The 21,766-nt window shown below is 36.0% G+C and overlaps 1 protein-coding gene and 1 pseudogene across 3 annotated transcripts in view; one reads left to right on the top strand and one right to left on the bottom strand.

Annotated features, from left to right (window-relative positions):
- Nucleotides 1-21,766, bottom strand: part of Supt3h (SPT3 homolog, SAGA and STAGA complex component) — a 442,678-nt gene that overhangs the window by 348,929 nt on the left and 71,983 nt on the right. The window lies entirely within an intron of this gene.
- Nucleotides 11,609-12,116, top strand: LOC101562507 (annotated as a pseudogene).

Genomic DNA, 21,766 nt, shown 5'->3' with positions numbered 1-21,766 from the left:
CAATGGTTGCAGGAGAGGACATGAAAGAGCCAAACTATAGCACATGACAACATACAGATACTTACTGACTCTCCACATGTCTGCCAAATACATACTGCAGACATTCTAGCTCCCATTAATGATAAGTAGTTTACCCCAGGTCTCAGTGATGAGAAAAGTACCTTCTTATTAAATTCCTACTCAAGTTTCTCTGGTCAAAAAAAATTTACAGCACAATTTAAGATTTATTTTTAAACATCTGTTTTAATATGTTTCTACTGTTGTGAAACCAATACTATTTCTGTCAAAAAATGAAACAACACAAATTCAGGGAAAACAGGAATTCACAAGTTCTCTTGGTGTTGTCCTTCAGCTGAATTCATTAATCAGTTCATTTGAGTATTATGTCCTACTGTGTGAAAAGGACACTTCTGGTGCTATAGTTCTCTCAAACAGAATTTCACGGCAAGAAATAGTAAAAGAGGGTTAGGGAGATAGCTCAGTAGAATAAGCGACTGCCTGGTAAGCTCATGGTCCTCAGTTCAATCCCCGGTACCGCAAAAAAGAAAAAAAAGAAAAGAAAAGAAATAGTAAAAGAGACACCTAAATATATAAAGTCTCAAGGGCGAACACTTCTAAGGCATAATATGAACAGGCATCGTAAAAAGAAAAGGTATACCAGAAAGTTCTCCAACACTGGTCCATAAAGATTATTCATTTGCTCATTTAAGAAAAAAAAAAATCTGTCTTAACCTGATAACTGTACTCAGTGATAAACAACAAGATGAACATTAGTTGAACATTAGTGAGTAGACCTGGAGTTGTGAGGAAGAAAAGAAAAACAGAACATTTATTAGAATATAGGAAAGCAAGCCATGAGGTAAAATATCCCTATGACCTATTTGTTGTACAAATGTCATCAGAGTAACAAGCAATGTACTAAAACTGTACCATGTAACCCTTGCTATATGCACTGAACTCTTCTTGCAACTATGAGAAGGCGATCTGAAAATAATTCTACCAGGAAGTACTTATGTAGCAAGGCACTAAACTAAAAAAAAAAAAAAAAAATCACAAGACTGCTATTCATGATTTTTAAAATTCTGAATAAAAATATGAACATGAAAGCTTATTGTTTAAAATAATAAACTGGAAATTGCTTACAATGCAAGAAAAAATTTAAAGACATCCTTAATATATAAAGAATACTTCTAATTCACTGAGGAAATAAAAAATATCTTAGTACTTTTAAATATGTATAGAATAACTGGTAACTCCCAAACAATTAGTTTCTTTAAAGCGTGAGTAAAGACCTAGAATCCAAAAACATGTTCTGTAGTTTGGGATAACCTGCCAATTACCTACCACTACTGAGCATTTCAAGTACACAGCAAGAGTACAGCACAGACCAGCATAATTTTTACATTTTAATTCATGGTGCATCTGATCCTTCTCTATCCTTAACTCACAAGCAAAAGTATGCATAAGCACAAGCAAAAACAAAACCACACACAAACATTTTTGTGTAATCAATACTTTTATTAGTATCTGGCATATACCAAAAAATAAACAGGAATTCTACTGAACCCCAATTTGTACTGGTATTTTATACTTTCTAAAATTATTTTACAACTGTACTTTCAATAAGCATATACTATATTGACAATCTGGAAGCAGAAACAAACAGCAGAAACAAATCTCATTGTATGGCAACTAGACAAAGGCCTGGAGCAAGTAGATACAACATTTTACATATATCTCAACTTCTATTAAAACTGAAATAGGAATGTAGCTTGTACTAAATCTTCAAAAGGAGATCTCAGCCATGAAACACAAACTAGCCTGTGACAGAAGCATAAGAAATCAGCAAATTGATGTACCCAATGAAATGTCACTTACTTTTCTTATTAACATGTTAACCACCTACAATTAGCAAGCTTAGCCTCACACTTAATATAAAGACATTAAAATTTAACACAGAGTCCATGCCCAAAATAAATGTTACCTCACACAAATGGTAGTATACAGAAAGACCAAGCACAGAAGTTCAGAGTATGACAAGAACAATAGACAAAAGACTACAGAAGTTATGTAAATAAAAGACCTCCACCTAGAAGACATCACAAACTTTGAACAGAAATCCCTGAGGTCACATGCCTTGCTTTATCACATAAATAGTTCGTAGCAGGACAGACAGATCTTTCAAACTCTAAAAACTTTCGTCCTGTACATAATGTCTTCTTCCTCGATCTGCAGTTTCTCCCTGATAGAACTCATTTTTTTTTTATCATTCTTAAGTACTTGCCCTACATCAAATATCATTTTTTTAAAAATCAGGTTTATTACAACAACCTATAAGGTAGACACTATTAGCCCCATTTTAGCAGCTTTGAGATATAGAGTGGTATTTCTGTTTACCAACTTAATTCTTTCTATAATTCTGGTCACAAACAGATTTGGATGAGAACCAAATCAAATTTCCCCATAAGGTCAACAATGAAACTAACTGCTGAATTTGATTTGATACTACTGCAGTTCACCCATTTAAAGTATACAATTTAACAGCTTTCACAGTTTCACGTATGTATAACCATCACATAGTCAATTTTAGACCATTGTCTTTACACACAAAAAATAAATTTAGTATTCTTCGGCAATCAGTCTGTCTTGGTTCCAGTCACTAGGACAAAATATCATAAATCAGATAATCTACAGGGAAATATAAATTTGTTTCTCATAAATCTGGAGGCGTGGAGGGCAGCACATTCAGAAGAGGCTAATCCTCATAGATGGCGCCTTCTCTGTATCCTCACAGGGAGCAAGATTCAGAGGAAACTCAACACTCTTTAACAAGGGCTCTGACCAAATTCAAAAGAGCGCAGCCACCTAGGACCTAATTACCTCCTAAAGGCTCTACTTTCAGTATGCTAGTACATGCTGCAGTACCTAATTAATTTCCCATTCATTCTAGGAAATTAATACATGGACTTACTTCCCCTTCCCCTCCCTGACTCCTGCCTCCGGCTCCTGATTCCCTTTCCCCATTTGCAAACAATCTCCCCATGCAAAATAAAAGATAAAGCTCTACTTTTTAATACTATCCAACAGAAATTAGGTTTCAACATGAATTGTGGAAGAACACAAAACATTCAAACCATGGTACTGTCCCATCTTCTGCCTCACCAATCTTCCTAAACCTCTGTGAGCACTCTGAGTAAGCATTATTCCATAATTCTATCTCTACAAATTTCCCTTCAGTCTCACACTGCTGAAATAATGCAGGGTGTAGACTTTTATGACTGGCTTCTTTCATTTATCATAATATATTTCCAACATTCGTCCATGTTGCATCAGTTTTTCAAGCCTTTTGTGGCTAATAGCCATCATAAAGATGCACGGCTTTTGCTTGTTCGTTCACCAAGTGAAGCACACTTTTACCTTTTGGCTACTATTGCTATCCACCATGTAGACAGTATTATGAAAATGTGGCTGTAAACATTTTGAGTATGGTTTTCTGTGTTCTCAGTTCTCAGCAAATGTTCTCAGTTCTCTGGGTTACATACTTAGGAACAGAACATCTGGGTCATACGGTAACTCAATCACTTGAGAAACTATTAGTGTGTTTCTCAAAGCAGTGAGAGTATCTGACATTCCTATAAGCAGCATATGCAAGTTTTGATATTTGCACATCCTAACACTTGTTACCTGACATTCTTATCCAGCCACCCTAATGTGTGTCAAAACCATCTGCTGACGGTTTTGCTATACATTTCCCTAATGATTAATAACGACTATTGTTCCTGATGAATATAAATTTCAACAGAAAATGAGGTAAGGGCTGACCAGATAGCCCAGCAGATTAAAGTGCCTGCTTAGGCAGACTCAGGGACAGAGGTTCTATCCCTGGCCTGCCATGCCAGCCTCACCCTTGGACACACTGAGATTGTGATTGAAACTGGGAATGGTGGCACGGGCCTGTAACCCCAGCACATGGGAGGCTGAAAAAACATGAAGGATCATTACAAGTACAATCTGTGTAATGAGACTCTGTAGACCCTGTACTAAATACATTTAAAAAAAGAAAGAAAATGAAGTACATAAAGATTAACATATTCCCACCGACTTGAACCAACAGTGGTAAATGGATGACTGTCCCACCAGAGGGCTTGCACAGTTGGTGATACAAGTGACGCAGTCACACATGTACCACCAGTGTGGTTTAAGCCACCCACCACCAAGACATGGAAATTATGGCCCTGCTGTGAATGTGTTAAAAGAATCATCCAAAGTCACAATATAAGTGAGCAAGATGCTAAGATTTTAAGTCAGGCAGCCTGGTTCCATGACCCAGATTCTTTTTCTTTTTTTCTTGGGAGACAAGCTCTTGCTGTAAAGGTCAAGCTGGCCCTGATTTCATGGCAACCCTCTTGCTTCAGCCTCCCAAATGCTAGGACCACCATGCCTAACTCATGGCCTGTATTCTTATACAAAAATTATGCCCCTGTTGCAATTCTAGGCATTCCCTATGGAAGTGGGCAGCTTTTTCAAGAAGATTTGGATCACCTGACCCTTTCTAAATCTTATTGATCACAGGAATAGGACTGCCAATGTCTTAGCTTGTTTTATGTTGCTAAAACAGAATAACCACAGACTGGATAATTTAAAGTAAGCAAAAATTTACTGGCTCACACTTCTGAAAGCTAGAAAAGTCCAAGATCATGGGGTTGGCAACTCTGACAAGGACCTTCTGGCTGTTTCATTCCATGGAATATGAAAAAGCAAGACAGCAAGAGGAAGCTAACCAGCCCATGAGCTGTCATGACCAATTCAACTGTTAAAGGCCCCACGTCTTGACAATGCTGCAATTACATTTCAACATGAATTTTGAAGGGATACACATTCAAACAACAACAACCACACTAAGATAAATTAGTTATGATTTCTAAGAAAAAAAAAATCAGTTGTCTTCCAGAAAGGAAAAAAAAAGGTAAGAATGATTCTAGGTCTATAAAATCAAATGTCTGCTATATGTACGCACACAATCAGTTTTTTTATATAATATCTAAGAAATGCAGTCACTATTCAGTTTATTAATGTTCACATTATTTGCAACAATATGAGTAAATAGGTAATTATGCCAGTCACTAAGAGTTCACAATTAAAAAAAGAAATCATTTCAATAAAGCAAAGAAGCCAAAACCTGCCTAAGTCTGAAATCTGTCTGTGGAAAATAAAGCATTTAATAGAGAACAACACTAAATAAGTAACATTTATTTATGCACTTTAAAGTCCTGCAATACGTAAATTAAGTGGAGTTTAAAGCTGAACAAAATGACAATCTTTAATAACAAAGATTTTAATATTCTAATAAAAATTTCAATTCATTTTAAAAATTTCTGAAGTATAGGTAAGTGTTCCTTAAGAATGTACACTACATTAGGTGTGGTACCACAGACCTGGACCCAGGTACTCAGAAGGCTGAGGCCAGAAAAACTGCAAGTTTGAGATCAGTTTGAATAGCTTTAGCAAAAATGGTAGTAGAGGACTTGCCTAGCATATACAAATCCATGAGTTCAATCCCCAGCACCAAACAACAAAAAAGTGCTACTTTATTAGCAATTTGATATTATAAATTGTATTTCAGGCATAGTATTCGTAACAAACAAATGACTTTTATTTTCCATACTTTTTATAATTTTAATACTTACAAAATCTGAATGTATGCTCCCAGAGTGATACAGTACATTTTAGTATGAGTTTTGGGAAGACATGAAAAAATAAGACACATTTACCAGATATTTTTCTAAGTACACGTTTATAGTACATAATCAATACACTCATTGTGAGGTGTTAGCAAATGTACATAGCACATCTTTTTTTTAAACATCCTTTCCCTTCCCACCCCCCAGAATATTTGTATACCAGAAATAGTTTCAAAGTATCAACACTACTCCTTCATTTAAAATTTTAAAAATTGGGTTCTAAAGGTAGGTGGAAAAAAACTGAATAAATAATTACAAACCACCCTGTCTTTAGACAGAGGGTTTATCATGTAATTATAATGATGATCATTTAAAAGTATCCAAACTGTCTCCAGCATTTTAAAGAGCCAAGCAGAGTTATTTTTAAAATCAAACATATGTGCCTGTTCTGTTTATGTCTTTGGAAAGAACATTCTGTATAATGAAAAACACGACCAAATTTTTCACAGTACATCACTATAAAACCCTATAATTGACTTTTGGGGTTGGTTTACTCTATATCTATTTTTGACCACGTAGAAAACAGCAATGATGTGGTGAAAAGCTCAAAATGTAAGCCCCATTGCAGGATAAGACTCCATCCTGATTAGTATAGAAGTATCATGTTTGCACTGGGAAATATGCCCATTTTAAAAGGGAAAATTTCAGTGCATAAGAATCTCTTTTAAAATTAAACTACAAAAAAAAATTAAACTACATAAAACTAGTATCTCTAGTGCCTTGTGCAGGCCTTGGTTGGAACCTGGATGTTGTTTACACTGATCCCCTCCACTACAGGCAGCACCATGTTAATCTTCAAAATTCATGTTGAAAATGACAGGTTCATTTCAGTTAATCTGACAGAAAGTAACACTAGATACTCCAATTTAACATTATAAATTCACTTCTAAACATATAAAGTCATACTGGATAGTTGTTTTCCTCCAGTCTTAGCACAGATTAAATAAAAAACAATCACTTTCTAAAAGCTCTGAACTCAGCTCTAACAGAACTTATTTGTGATTCCCAACAGAAGCACTGACTTTTTTTTTTTTCAATGAGAAAAGTCTAAAATACCTCTGAATGAGAACTGAGCACTATTGGTTTCATCAATAAAATTTACGTATTACCAAGTAAAATAAACCAAGAGAGAGATGTTGTGTGGTTAAAAATCAGCCCTGTAACACCTACCACAGTTTTATCTTCTGTGACTTGACCTTCTTCTCAGTAAATAAACTAAGTCCTACGTAGGTATTAGGAGGAGAAACTTCCAAACTGACAATCGGCCTATTATTCATAGTTGGTTTTTTTTTTAATGTATTTGTTATAGGGTCTCACTACACAGCTCAGATGCATAGTGATCCTCCTATTTTCTGCCTCCCCAGCACTAGGATTACAGGCATGTACCATCACACCCAGTCTCCATTTCTGGTAGGTATTAGAGGGTCTTTGGTACTATATAAAATCAGCTGTGTTTTACCTGAATAATCATGACCAAAGCTGCCAAGGTCACTGCACAATTAATTTACTGCTGTCAAAAATCAATGTAGGGCCGGCCAAATAGCTCAGCGGATCAAAGCACCTGCAAGCAGACACAAAGGCCAGGGGTTCAATCCCGGGGCCTGCCATGCCATCCCCACTCACAGGGCACACTGAGAGGGCAACTGAGACTGGGTGTGGTGGTGCATACCTGTAATCCCAGCTCTTGGGAGGCTGTAAACAGGCAGATCACTATGAGTCCAATCTAGTAGTGAGACTCTGAATACCCTGTAGACTCTTCCCTAAAATACAAATTAAAAAAAAAAAGTATCCTCTAAAAAAAGGGAAAAAAACTATATATATATATATATATACATATATATACTATATATACTAATGTATATATATATACATATATATACTATATATACTATATATATATACTATTTTCTATATATATATATATATATATATATATATATATATATACACACACACACACACACAAACTAGGCAACAGCTTTCTGGCAGCAGTGCTGAAGGAAAATCATCACTAATTTTTTTAACTGTAAGCATATGTACGATGTGCTCAATTAATTTCTGCATCTTTCAAAACTATCTTTCATGATTTCTCCCTATATTTTAATCCAACAAAATGTCAAATTAACTACAAAATAACATTTAATACCTTCTAACAAAATCTTGAGGAGCAGTATACAAAGATGTCAAAAGAATCCTCACTACCCTGGCATTTACAAGCCCCTTCATGGGTGACCTACATAAATATCATCTCAAAGGAAGAATGTCTTACCAAACTAATTATCAAAATAAATTATATCAGTCTGGTATCCAACCTCAGTGTAAACTAAGCTATAGAAGTCATCAACTTGAAAATCATTTACAGAGTTTAGATCTGTCTGTGTTATACCACTTGTCTTCTTCCATACAGTAAAATCCTCATCTGAACAGACAAGACTGTTCATAGATTATCACCTGTGCCAATAAATAGCCAGCCAATGTTTAGAACATCATAAATCCAAGAGGACAGTAGTATTTTCAATATATTCAATAAAATAGGCATTTAAATTTTAAACCTTTTCAAAAAAAGGATTCAGTATAATTTTACCACAAATTATATTATTTACATATTAATTTTCTACTTGTGGGGGGTCCTATAATAAAAAAAAAGAGGAAAGGAAGAAAGTAGGACAAAAAAGAAAGTGGAGAACGGAGCGCAAAGAAAAAATTAACTTGGAAAACATTTATACGTTTACAATGTAAAAAAGCACTGTATAAACTGTATTACATGCATTATTTACTTTTTTTTTTTTTAAATAATCCATGTATTGGGGCCAGGGAGATGGCTCAGTGGAATAAGCACTTTCCTGGCAAGCACTAGGGCCTGAGTTCAATTCCTGGTTCCGCAAAAAAAAAAAAAAAAAAAATCCATGTACAAAATCAAGATTCCCACTCCCATTTTACAAGAAACTGAGTTTTACAAAAGTAATAAAGCTTCCAACATCCCCACATAATAATCAGAAAATGAATATAGCCCAGGTCAACATAGCCTCCCAAAATTAGCAATTTTGTACATTAAAATGCAACTGGTTATGTCTTGAGCATTGTTAAGAGACTGCTAAATGTCACACACACGTGCGCACATGTTAATCAGTTTAACAATAACCCACAACTGTCGGACCAACTACATGCGCACATGTTATCCTCTCTATAAAATGACTGGAGTTCCTAAGTCCTGTTCTAACAAGCACTAAGCTACATTGGGGGATAAGATCCTTCAAGGTAAGGATCACCCAGGAGATTCCACAGGTGAAAAAGTTACTAACATGCACAGGACTATTTAGGAAAAAACCTAACTATAGCTATAAAGACTTCTACAATACAAATGACAAAATATTAAAGAAATTGAGGAGGTTGGAGGCTAAAAGTGGCAAAGAAAAGGACAGCAACAAAAACACAGCCTTTCCACAACCTGGAATCAAACACAGAAACAGCTTAGAAAAGAGAAGTAGAGCTCTAGAGAAAAACTGGAGAAACTGAAGACAATACAGAGAGAAGAAGAAAGCCAGCTGGAAGGCTCATCCTGTTTCCATAAATGCAAGGTTAGCACAGAGGGGGCACCAGCCCTATGGAAAAACAATAGGTAGCCAACTGCAACAGCACTAGCCCCAAGAAAAGCTCTTGGTTTTGTAACCTGCAAATACAGCACGGGCTTTTACTTTGAAAGTGATTCCTGCAGTACAGGAGAACTGGAGAAAAAAAAATCCATTGATATATCTTCTAAATTTGGGAGTGACTGAGCTGCTCCTGGAATCATAAGGGTTCAGCAATCACAAGTCACAGAACAACTTCACTATGGGGTCTCTGGGTCTCTGGGTCTTCCCTATCACATCACGGTGATAGGGAAGGAAACCCATATAAACAAATACATAAAGTATTTAATGAGCTCAAGAGATTTTAATACATAAAGGATTTTACCAATAAAATGTTTAATGAGTATAAAGATGAACTACAGTAAACCAAGTTAAATAAAACAGCACAAGATATCAATGGCCACTTCAGTAAGGAATTAAAAAGTATAAAAAGAAAGCAAACAGGAACAGATACGAAAAATTCAATGCAAAGCATGGGTAGCAGACTTGACCAATGTGAGGGCAGAGTGTCCAAAATAGAACATGAGGTGGTGGATATAATAGATCATAAACAAAGTGGTACTCTAAAAATGACAAGACACCATATAACCTGGATCCAACAACCAGTGGCAAAAAGACAAAAGGAAAAAAGGGAAACAGAGTTAGAGAAAAAAGAAAGAATCCAACAAAAGGAAAAATACAAGGCCAGTGAGATAGCTCAGCACACTAAGCACCTGCTTAGGCAAGCGCAGGGACCAGGATTCAATCTCCAGCACCACATGCCATGCCAACCCCACCCCCAGGCACAGTAAGCAGGCCACCAAGTCACCACGTGGTGGTGCATGCCTGTAATCCCAGTGTGCTTGGGAGGCTAAAAGCAGGAGGATCACCACGTGTCTGAGCTGTGTAGTGAGACCCTGTGCAAAATACATTTTAAAAAAAGGAAAACTACGAAAAGCTGTTAGAGAAAAACATGAAGTAACCTACAAAAGCAAGCATAGGAGCACAACACGTTTTCGGCATATACATTAAAAGCCAGGAGACTTTTGAATCAAATTTTCCAAACCCTGAAAGAAAACAATTTTCAATTGTTTTCAATCCAGACTTTTATATCCTGCATAATTATCCTTCAACTTTTACAGAAAAGGAAAAACATTCAATAACAACAAAAAAGGCTAAAGAAATATGTGACCCCTAAGCCTGCAATGTAGTAAAATGCTAAAGGGAATCCTCTACAGAGACAGGGAGGCCACCAACACGAAGAAGCCTGTCGGAAAGTATGCATCTAACTGGGAGAGCAGTTACACAAAAGGAAGAAATAAAAAATAGCACAGAAAAAATAATGCATGAGAGGATTCAACACAAACCTTACCATAAATCACTCTCAATGTCAAAGGTCTCAACTCTTCAATCAAAAGACAGACTGGCAGATTGAATTTTTATTGAATGCAGCTATATATTGCTTATTGGAGACATACTGCAAAGATGGGAATTTATATGGCATGAACATATCTATCTTTTTCCAGACACAGAAATGATCAGATGGCTCATATGGCCACCACACAGTGGTACAAGAGAACTATTCAGAAAGCGTGACTTTTTTTTTTTTTTTTGGAACCGGGGATTGAACTCAGGCCCGTGTGCTTGCCAGGGGAAGCACTTATTACACTGAGCCATCTCCCCACAAGAGAACTATTCAGAAGGGATAATAACAATCCTAAGTATCAATGCATCAAATGCTGGTGTACTCAACTTCATAAAATAAAGATTACTGAATTTGGAAATACAGACACTAATATTATCATAGTGGGAAAATAATTTTCTAGATAGGACTCTAAAAGCACAGGAAACAAAAGAAATGACAAATGGGATTACATCAAATTAAAGAGCTCTGTACAACAAAGAAAACAGGATGAAGAGTCAGCCTACAGAATAAGAAGAATCTCTACTTCCTCTCCATGTGATAAATGGTTAACAGAATATGTAAAGAACTCAAAACACTAAAAAAAAAAAAAAAAAAAAAGCAAATTACACAATCTTAAATGGACAAATTACCTAGACACACCTCAAAATAATACAAATGGCTGATAAATACATGAAAAAGTTTCATATGATTAGCCATCACAGAAATACATATCCAATGTATAATGAGATTCCAACCTAACCCACTTAAATATGCTTTAAAATGTTTTCTTGACCCCCGCCCAGATGGCCAGGTGGCCCAGGCACAGCATTACAGCTCTCGGAAGCTCTGTGATCATGGCACTGCAGCTGGTTCCAAGTATATACACTGCTGCCTACAGCCTGTGTGCAGTCTCCATGTCCTCTGAACCCTGCCCAATCTGGCTCTGGTGGCTGCGGGTGGGCACAGTGCAGTTGCTGTACACCACACCTACTCTGCTTGCAGTGCCTAAATTCACACAGAAACATGAATGGATAAAAACAAAAATTGATACTGGTACAGTGGGAATTAGCAGCTTTGCACAGGAAGGTTTGGGAGATGCTATTTACTACAGATTGCCTAAGGTTGGGACAGAATTGAAAAAGCATGATGAGTTTGGTACTTTAGAAAAGTGTGAAAGCTGCCAGTGCACTCTGTTCTCCTCGGTCAGAAGTAACTAAAATTAATGAAGCACTTAGAGAAAATCCAGGGCTCCTCAACAAGTCTTATTATAAAGATGGCTGGCTGGTCAAGATGACAGCCAGTGACCCTTCAGAACTAGATGAGCTCATAAGAGAAGTATATATGAAATCAATTGAAGAGTAAAGTGGCACCCAAAATAAGCTAGTGTGAAGTGACTTCCTCAGCACAGTTGTCTGAAGTTTGTGGCACACAAAAGACTTAAGATAACAATTTTTAGCAGTACTGTAATGATGAAAAAGAAATAACTCTCACCACTGTTCTGGATAAAAATTCCCTTAACTTCTCAGTGACCGCAGATTAACACAATATGTATCTTTTTATATATACTTATCATTTATAGACTAGGTTTTAAGTTCTGATATTCAGAATAAATGAAATTATCCATGGTAAAAACTAGTTATAAGAATTATGTAATTTAAGGATAACACTGTTATCATAAGCCTTATTAATACTGTAACTTGCTTATATTTCTCCCTGGATTTGGTTTTAAATACTTGAAGAACATGTGTGTCAACTGTACAATGTCAGATAAAGTGACACTTTCTTAATTTTCTACTAGGCTGCATCATCCAGGGCTACTTTTTTATACTGAGGCAATAGCTTTGCAGCACAAAAGGAAACACAATATTCAACCTTTTTAAAAACGTAGTTTTTTAAGGCATATGCTGAGTTTGGCATGGTGGCAGACTCCTGTAATCCCAGCACTTGGAAGGCTGAGGCAGGGAGACTGCCATGAGATCAAAGCCAGCCTAAACTACATAGTGAGACCATGCATCAAAACGAAATAAAACAAGGCAAAGCATATATTGGCAAGAATATGAGGGAAAAAAAGAACCTTTTCACATGGTTGGTAGGAATATAAATTAGTATGGCCACTAGGGAAAATATAGAGATTTTTCAAAAAACTAAAAACAGAATTACTATGTCATCCAACATTCCACTACTTGATATATATCCAAAGAAAATGAAGACGTAAACCTGCATATCTATGTTTATTTCAGCACTATTCATAATAGTTAAGAGCTTGGATCAGAGTAAGTGCTTGTCAACAGGTAAATGAATAAAGAAAATACTGTAGATTATACACACAACAGAACTGTATTCAGCCATACAGAATGAAATCTTCTCAATTGTAGGAAAATGGACAGAAGTAGAAATAGCATGTAAGTAAAATAAAGCAGACACTGAATAGTAACATGTTTTTTTCTCGTATGTACGAACTAAAAAGTAAACAGGTCAATGTTAAAATAGAGGAGGTAATAATAAGAGTTGGGAAAAGGGTTAGAGGAGGATGAGAGGGTAGAAGAAAGGTGATGGACATACACAATGCAAATACATGTAAATATCAGTAAATTTCACTACTTTGTACAATTAAAATGTTAATTACAAATTCTAATTTTACAACTATGTTCATGGCAAATGAATTTTAGAGGAAAGACTGTGAGGGATATAAATAAAATACAAGGTCATTTACAATTTTAAAAGTACTGTTGGAATTATCACTTTCCTTTCAAGCTTCAGGTTTAAGGGCCAGAGAGATAGCTCAGTAGAATAAGTGCCTGCCTGGCAAGTGCTGGGTCCTCAGTTTAATATCCAGTACCACAAAAAAAAAAAAAAATCAGGTTTATTCAGAGGCAGGACCTTCTCCTACCTATAGACTACTAGCACAATTTTTTCAATCTATGCCCCAAGGATTAGAGTATTGCAGTAATAAGGAAATAGGTCAGTTCTACAATCCTACCACTGAGAAGTAACCACACACTGCTTTTGAAATCTTTTTCATCTTTTTCCTTCTTGACTTTCTGTCATTTTTCTTGCTTCCCCTCATTGGCAAATTTTTCATTCTCATTTTCATCCTTTTAAACAGTATATAAAAGAACTAGTACAATAATCATCCAGAGGAGACTGTTACGGTTTGTGTGTACTTTTCCCCCCAAATCCTCATGTAAGTCATGGGGCAGCCCCGACTCAAGGAGCAAGTGGCTTGAGGGGCATGGATAGACCAGGGCAGGGCTTCAGGGGTGGGGCCAGAGAGGTGCGAACTGTTAAACTGACAGCATGAGCTCTGCTCTCCAGGCCAGCAGCCTCCATTGGCGGTAAGGAGAGGGTCATCCTGGACAGGGCAGCGCTCCAGCCTCTACTCCAGACCCTGTAGTGTGGGGCGGCGGTGCCTGGGATTGAGGCCACCTTGGGCAGGGAAGTGATGTTTGGAGAAGACAGAGGCACTGACCCTCTCTCCTGAGCAAATTAGGCTCCAAGGTCTTGCTACATAATTCAGGTTGCTTTAAACTGTGAAACTTCCAGTAACTGTGAATTAAATAAACCTTTCATTCCCTAAGTTTAAGTGTTGGGTATTTGTCCCAGCAACTAAGACAGAGACCAATCCTACCCAAGTCATTCAGCTTTCGTATTATTGACAGTTCTACAACTTTTATTACTTTGACCCTATTTTCTAGCATTCTGAAAAACTGTTTTACAAATAAAGTCCATCATGGAATAAACAAGGAAATGTTTTTGAAGAAAAGAGAAAAAGCAATCAAAAGCGGTCATTTAAAAAGTTACAAAAGCTAGAAAAACTGGGTTTCCACGTGCCAAAAACTAAAATTAGACCCATGTCCATCACCATGCACTAAAGTCAAAATGGATCAAAGATTTAAATACTAAAAAAGAAACATCAAATCTTCTGGAGAAAAAAGTAGGCAGAAATCTTAAAGACACAGTAATAGGTAGAGAGTTCATGAATAAAACTAAACTGGACAAGAAACACTTTGAATAATCAACAACTGGGAGCTCATCTTTTTGAAAAGTTTCCGCATATCAAAAGAAATCAACAGAGTAAAATGAAAACCCACAAATTGCGACATTATAGCCAACCGTCACTCTGACAAAGGCCTTCTACCTATAATATATAAAGAATTTTTTAAAAAGTCAGGCCCACATAATTCAAAGACCCAATCCAATAATGGGCACCTGAGATGAATATACACTTCTCACATGCAGAAATACAAATGGAAGTAAATATATGAAAAAATGTTCAACATCATGGGTCATTCAAGAAATGCAAATTAAAACAACGCTGAGATTCCATCTCACACCAGAAAGAATGGCTATCATCAAGAAGCCAACAAATAACAAATGCTGGAGGGGCTGTGGGGAAAAGAAACCCTTCTCCACTATTGGTGGGAATGTAGACTGGTAGGTACAACCACTATGGAAATCAATGTAGAGATTTCTCAAAATGCTAGGACTGGAGGTCCCATTCAACCCAGCTATTCCCTCCTGGATGTTTTTCCAAATGAACTGAAGACATTGCACCACAGCAATACATGTGCACCCATTTTTATAGCAGCACTATCTGTCACAATTAAATCTTGGGAACAATCCAAATGCTCATCAACTGAGAATGGATAAAAAATATGTGGTATTTTTACACAATGGAATACTACTCAGCTATAAAAAAGATAAATTTGAGGCTTTTATAGGTAAATGGATGCAACTACAGACCATACTCATAAGTTAAATAAATCAGACTCACTTGTGCAGAGAAAAGTTACAGAAAAGCACAAATGCTGGGGAAAAAAAAAAAACTGCTGCATAACAAAGTAAGTGAATATCATTCTTGTATCCCCACAGCCTCAAATTCAATAAAAGATATAAAACAATCCTTTCCCACTCCAACAAATGTACTTTCTCATGGCAAGATGTACTTGCCATGAAACTGTAAGTACTACACACAAAGGCACCTTGGCAAATTCAAATTATCCTTACATATTATAGCTCATTTTCTATTGAAGAAAATATCAGCAGTTCATTCATATATGAAGTATTCCACTAGGAAAGTTAAAAGCCACTTCAGGATTATATGAAACAGATAACTTACCAATAAGCAGTACTTAGAATATATTATTTATATCATTCAAATATTTCTAGATGATCAATCCTCTAAACAAAATGTAATTCAAAGAAAACCAGATCAAATTAAATAAACAAATCAATTAACAGAAAAAATATGTCATCAAGGTTAACAGTGGTGGAATATCAGAAAGGTAACAATGTTTTTTAGTAATTAACTTAATAAAACAATGAAAACACCTATTATTTGAGAAATATTCTCATATCACTGTTTACATAAAAACCATAAAATCAGAAATGATAAAAATTGCCAAAGTAATTTATTACTTGAGTCATTTTAAAAACTGAATTGGATCTTGCTGTTTTTTCAAAGGGGTCTTGAATCTGGCTGTATTTTACAGAAACAGTATTCATACATAAATGTGTAACAAGACAACTGTGGAAGTTCACTGGGCAAATTTTTCCTTTCTTTTCTACCTTCAAGAAAAGCTGAAATGAAAAGGAATTATTTTCTCAATAGATGTCATGAATATTAAGTGGGTTTATACAATTTCTGTAAGGTGATACTTTTCCCAGAAAATGTTCCTGCTACATCAACATCAAGTGCGATAGTAAAATTTTGATTTCTAAACTTAAATTGTTAAAGCATTATTAGGTTTAAATTAAGGGCCTAGAAACGTCTAAATTCCAAGTAGAAAAAAACTTTATCCACTGTGATTCCAAGATATTTCTACTTTCTTCATTAGTCTGTAAGATAAGAATAAAGTACTTATCTTATTTTGAATAGACTAAACCAGTACAATCCCTGAGAGTGAGATGGCTAGAAGTTGTACAATGTAACTATAGCTTCAAGGGTATCAATGGCATCCTGGCACTGACACTCACCACCTGAGAGACACCACAAGAGAGCAGTGAGTGCCTTTATCTGCAGCAGGGATAGGAACTCAGAAGAAGAGAGTAAGTTACAGTTAGATTATTCAACTTCTCCAGCAAGCATAACCTGAAGGCAAAGCATTAAACTAGGCCTTGAGAACTAAAAATTTTAAGAAAATACCTTCTCAAGCTAAAAAGATCTCATAGCCCAACAAGTAGAAATAACAGTATTTGAAAGACATTGCTACACAAGGCCCAATGAAGTCCCAGAACCATGGGAACAGAAAGGCACTGGGGGAAAACTTGTTGAAAGTTTCAAAAGATGTTAATTATTAAAACAGCAAAATAATTTTGATAACCAGAATAAACATTTCATGCTAGTAATAGTGAAAGATGAAACCAGAGAGGGATGTAGGAACAAAAATATTGACATACTCTAAGCTATAATAAAAAAAAATCGCTTATACCAATATAAGTTATTATATCTCAATTAAGCCATTACTCACGCCACATTATGCTGATTTGTTTGTATGTCTGTTTCTCAACTAGACAGTGAGCTCACAGATAGACATGGTAGTGAGGTAGGTAATGCAGTAGTTTTTCATCTTTTTTCTTTTCTTATCCTTAATAAGTAGGTTGCCGAAATTAAAAAAAAAAGTAACAGTTTTCACTTAGAAGTAACCAGAAGAAATTCAACTTTCCAGACTGTCTATTCTTCCTCTCGCTTTTGATATTAGCCTAAAATATTAACTATTCCCCATTAAACTTGAGAATAAGACCACCTAAGTGTGGATTCAGTGTTTTCCAAGCAGAAACACCATGAACAAACACTAATCTTTCAATGATTAGCTTTTCCAATTTATTGTCATTTAATGTGTATGTCTCATAAGGTTTTGTTAGGTTCAAATGAAGAATCAAGCAGGTATGTACACAAATATTTAGTTTATAAAGTCTTTTGCACAAGTAAAATACAATTCTCCAGAAGGCGCTCTGCAGTCTTCCTCTTCTACATTCCAGATCCACGAATATAATCAACTGATTCCTGGTCTCCCAGCACACCTGCTCTCCCCAGAGAAATAAGTAAAGATCATAGTATGGGAAAGTTGGTGACAATCTATACTTCAATGTGGATACAAAGGTTCAGTCTTTTACATTAACATAGTCTCCCAATGTCTTCATATACCTACATTCATCACAAAACACTCCTAAGAGAAATCTATAGTTAGCCTACAAATAAGGCAAATTTTCTTTTTGAGGAAATAATCACTGTCCTGGAAACCATGCTAGAAGCAACATAAAAGTCCCTATTTTTCACTGAATGTCTCAGATAAAACCATGCAAACTCCATAAAAATGAAAGAATATCAAAGTAAGGAGAAAGAGTCTTACATAAGTACTCAAAGTGAAGAACCCATGAGAAGATTCTCTTCCCATAAATGTGTCTCCTTATAGATTTCCCATTATAGTTAATGACACTACAACTAACCCAATCATCAAAAGGCAGACATTGTGAAATACTAAAGCACGTTTCAGCTTGTTTTCTTCCAACAGGTTAGCACCTGACTGTTATGTACAAAATGTCTTTTACCTTGACAACTGAAGACTTTTTTGCAATAGATATTTATTTCCCCATATTACAGCCATTACCTCATTCTTTCCTCTGGTTCACCTGGACATGAATACTTTCAAAATGCTTTCCTTACTTGTCAATCAATAAATTCTACTTTTTGTTTAGTTCAAAGGTCTTTTCCTCAATGAAACATTTCTAGACATTCCTAGACTTCTGTAGGAAGTATTAAGCCGAAGTCAAATTCCTACATAAAAATACATTATACATGAATTTGTAACACGGTGAATACACACTTTAACTATCTTCTTAATAGTCTGTATGTAAACTATCAAAACTCAATTGTCCACCACATGCTCTGCTGGCCTCATCCCCAGGTACACTGAGTTGGCCAATGAGACCCAGCGTGGTGGCACACCTGTAATCCCAGCTCCAAGGAGGCTAAAAACAGGAGGATCATAGAGTCCAATCTGCACAGTGAGACCCTGTACCAAATACACAAAAAGTAAATAGTAAATAAATACTTCAATTTTCGTAACACTGTCTTACCCTCTAGCATAAAATACTTCATGACCATCCATTCAACCAATAAATATTTAATGACTGCCTACTTCATGAAGGCACAGTTATGGCCCTGAAGATTTACAGGATAAAAGTTTATCTTAGTGAAGCTTATATTAGAATGAAATAGATGAACAATAACTCACTGCATACTAGAGGTTAAAAGAATGGTTTATTTTGGCTTATCATTATAATCCATGTCAGCTAGTTCCAAGGTACTAGTACCAGAATGGCAGAGGGAAACTGCAGAGGAAAGCAGATTAAGAAAAAAAAAAAAAAAGCAAGGAGCTATGGAGGACTCTTCCAGGTCAAACCATCAGTGACCCAGTTCTTCCCACTAGACTAACTAGTAACAGCAAGTTGGCTGCATTACCCCATGATCTGATCACCTTCCAAACACCCCTCCCCCACCACCCCAAGAGAAGAGGCCTCTTGAGTGACATCTAGACACAAACTGTAACAGTCCTTTACAACAAGATTCTAAAAACTCAACAAGACAACTTGAAGATGGGATAAATTCACCAAAGTGACAGAATGCAAAATAAACACACAAAAGTGAACAGACATTTTCTTTCCTACACATTAACAATGCACCCACCAAAACGAGAAAAAAAAATTTTCATTCACAATAGCTTATTTAAAAAAAAAAAAAAAAAACAAAAAAAAAACAGGAATCCAACCAAGTCAAAGAAGACACAAAATTTTCATGGGTCAGTAGTAATAATATAGGTAAGAGGCCTACGTTAAGGAACATTACCTGCAGATTAAAAGTAATCACCATTAAAATACCAACACCTCCAAAGAACTAGAAAAAACCCTAAAAAAACAAACAAATAACCCTAAAATCCAAACAAAGTACAAAAGATTCTAAATAACAAGAGCAATCACAAAAACAGCAATGCTAGAGGCATCACTGTACCCAATTTAAAATTAGAAACAATTCTCTTTTTTTGGGGGGTAGGCATTGTAACAAGAGATCAAACTCAGAACCTCGTGCCTGCCAGGCAAATGCTTCTGCGCTGAGCTACCTGCCTGGCTCAGAAATAACTCTTGGAAGAATTCTATATTCTGTATGCAGGTACAGAAAAGACCCTATCTGACTAAAACTAGGCAAATGACTTCATCTATTTTTAGAAAGTGATCTCATTATGACAACCTGCTAACAAACTAGTTTCCAAAGCCACTAGCAGTAGCTTACAAAATGATTTCACTATAAATAGCATTTCAAAAGAATTAATGATTTCTGTAAAGAAATACAATGTATGAGCAAGCATCACATTGAGGACAGCACAATGAGAAGTCTATGGCTTGTTCAAGAGTGACTCTTATAAAGCATGACAACAGTAAGTTGAAAACACTATGGCATTCTTGGACAAGTGGACATAATTATTAATTGTACATCATTCATAGGACAATAAACATTAAGAAGTGCTTATTCTGACCTTTAACATAAAAATCCTTTAACTGAAAGATTTGATGCAGAATTTTTGATAACTAGCTTGCTTCATAAAAAGAACTAACTAGTGAAGTGGTATGAAAATTATGACTTTACTAGATCGTAACCTCAAGCAGTCTTAGGCAACTTAGAAACCCTGTCACAAAGTAAAAACTTTGTAAAGGGCTGGGGCTGTAGCTCAATGATACAGTATTTGCATAGAGTTATGTGTGAGGAACTAGGTTCATTCTCAGGCCTCTCTCCACTCTAAATAAGCAGACAAATATGTGAATAACATTTATATCTGGAAACTTCACAAAATGTTAACTCAATTAGATTACGTTTCAAATAAAACTCGTTTTGATATATATTACTGACTTGTTTTTAACAGCTTTTAAATAGTCATCTAAAACACAGATTAAACCAAATTATAGTACTCTTTTAGTCACCTTCCCAACCCTGAGACAAAATACTCAACACTGGTACCTAAAGGAAGACAGGTCTATTTCACATTTTCTGTGGGTTCAGTCCATGGCTAGCTGGCTCTACAGCAGAAACAGCATAGCAGGAAGGTGGGCCTGGCAGAAGAAAGCTGCTAAAGCCAAGGTCTGTAATGCTCATGACCATTACCTCCCACTTACAACACAATATTATGCCCACACCAGAGAAGAAGTAGCAGAAAAACTGAACAATTTGCTTTTAGGTCACTAGGTTGAAACATTACAGAGCGAGGACTGGAATGCTGTTTAGACTAAAGCTGGTACGTTTTTATAGCTGCATACTGTGTTCTTGATGAAGTTTATCTCTTTTCCATAAGGACACGCTGCAAAATTTTATGACAAGGTGGGATTTGTGAAAATTTAATGTATTACCAGCACTTCAGGGAGGTGGATAAGGAGGATCCTACAGATGGAGAAATAATAAGATCACAACCCAGGCAGATAGCAAAGGATAAATTTAGTAAGTCAAGTCTGGCATTATCCTGAGGATGGGCATTTAGGAGAATATATAGATATACAGAATGTTTGGAAAAATTAATGTAGTAGTGGGAGGTAAATACTAAATTCAGAAACAGAGGTCAAGTCATAAGTCAAAACTCAATAGATCATGAAGTCAAGGTAAATCCAAGATGGAGAAATAGGAAAGAATGGATAAGAAAACAACTGGCAAGAATAAAAACAACAAAGAAGATTCAAAGAACAGAATTATACATGTAATTACTGGAAGATTAGTGGTGTCATTAAAATTTTTTCCTACACTTAAACACTAAGTTTTCTTATTTATTTATTAACGTATTTGGTTGTTACAGGGTCTCACTACACAGCTCAGACTTATAGTGATCCTCTTGTCTTCTGCCTCCACAACACTGGGATTACAGGCATATGCCACTACACCCACCTGGACTCTGTGGCTGGCTCAACCCACCCTCGGGGTGGGGCTGGCTGGGGATTGAACCATGGTCCCTGCACTTGCCTAAGCAGTCACT

Source organism: Octodon degus, unplaced genomic scaffold, assembly GCF_000260255.1.
Source record: "Octodon degus isolate 3935 unplaced genomic scaffold, OctDeg1.0 scaffold00005, whole genome shotgun sequence".
In the NCBI taxonomy this organism is placed as follows: Eukaryota; Metazoa; Chordata; class Mammalia; order Rodentia; family Octodontidae; genus Octodon; species Octodon degus.
This window is presented reverse-complemented; position numbering and strand designations above follow the sequence as displayed.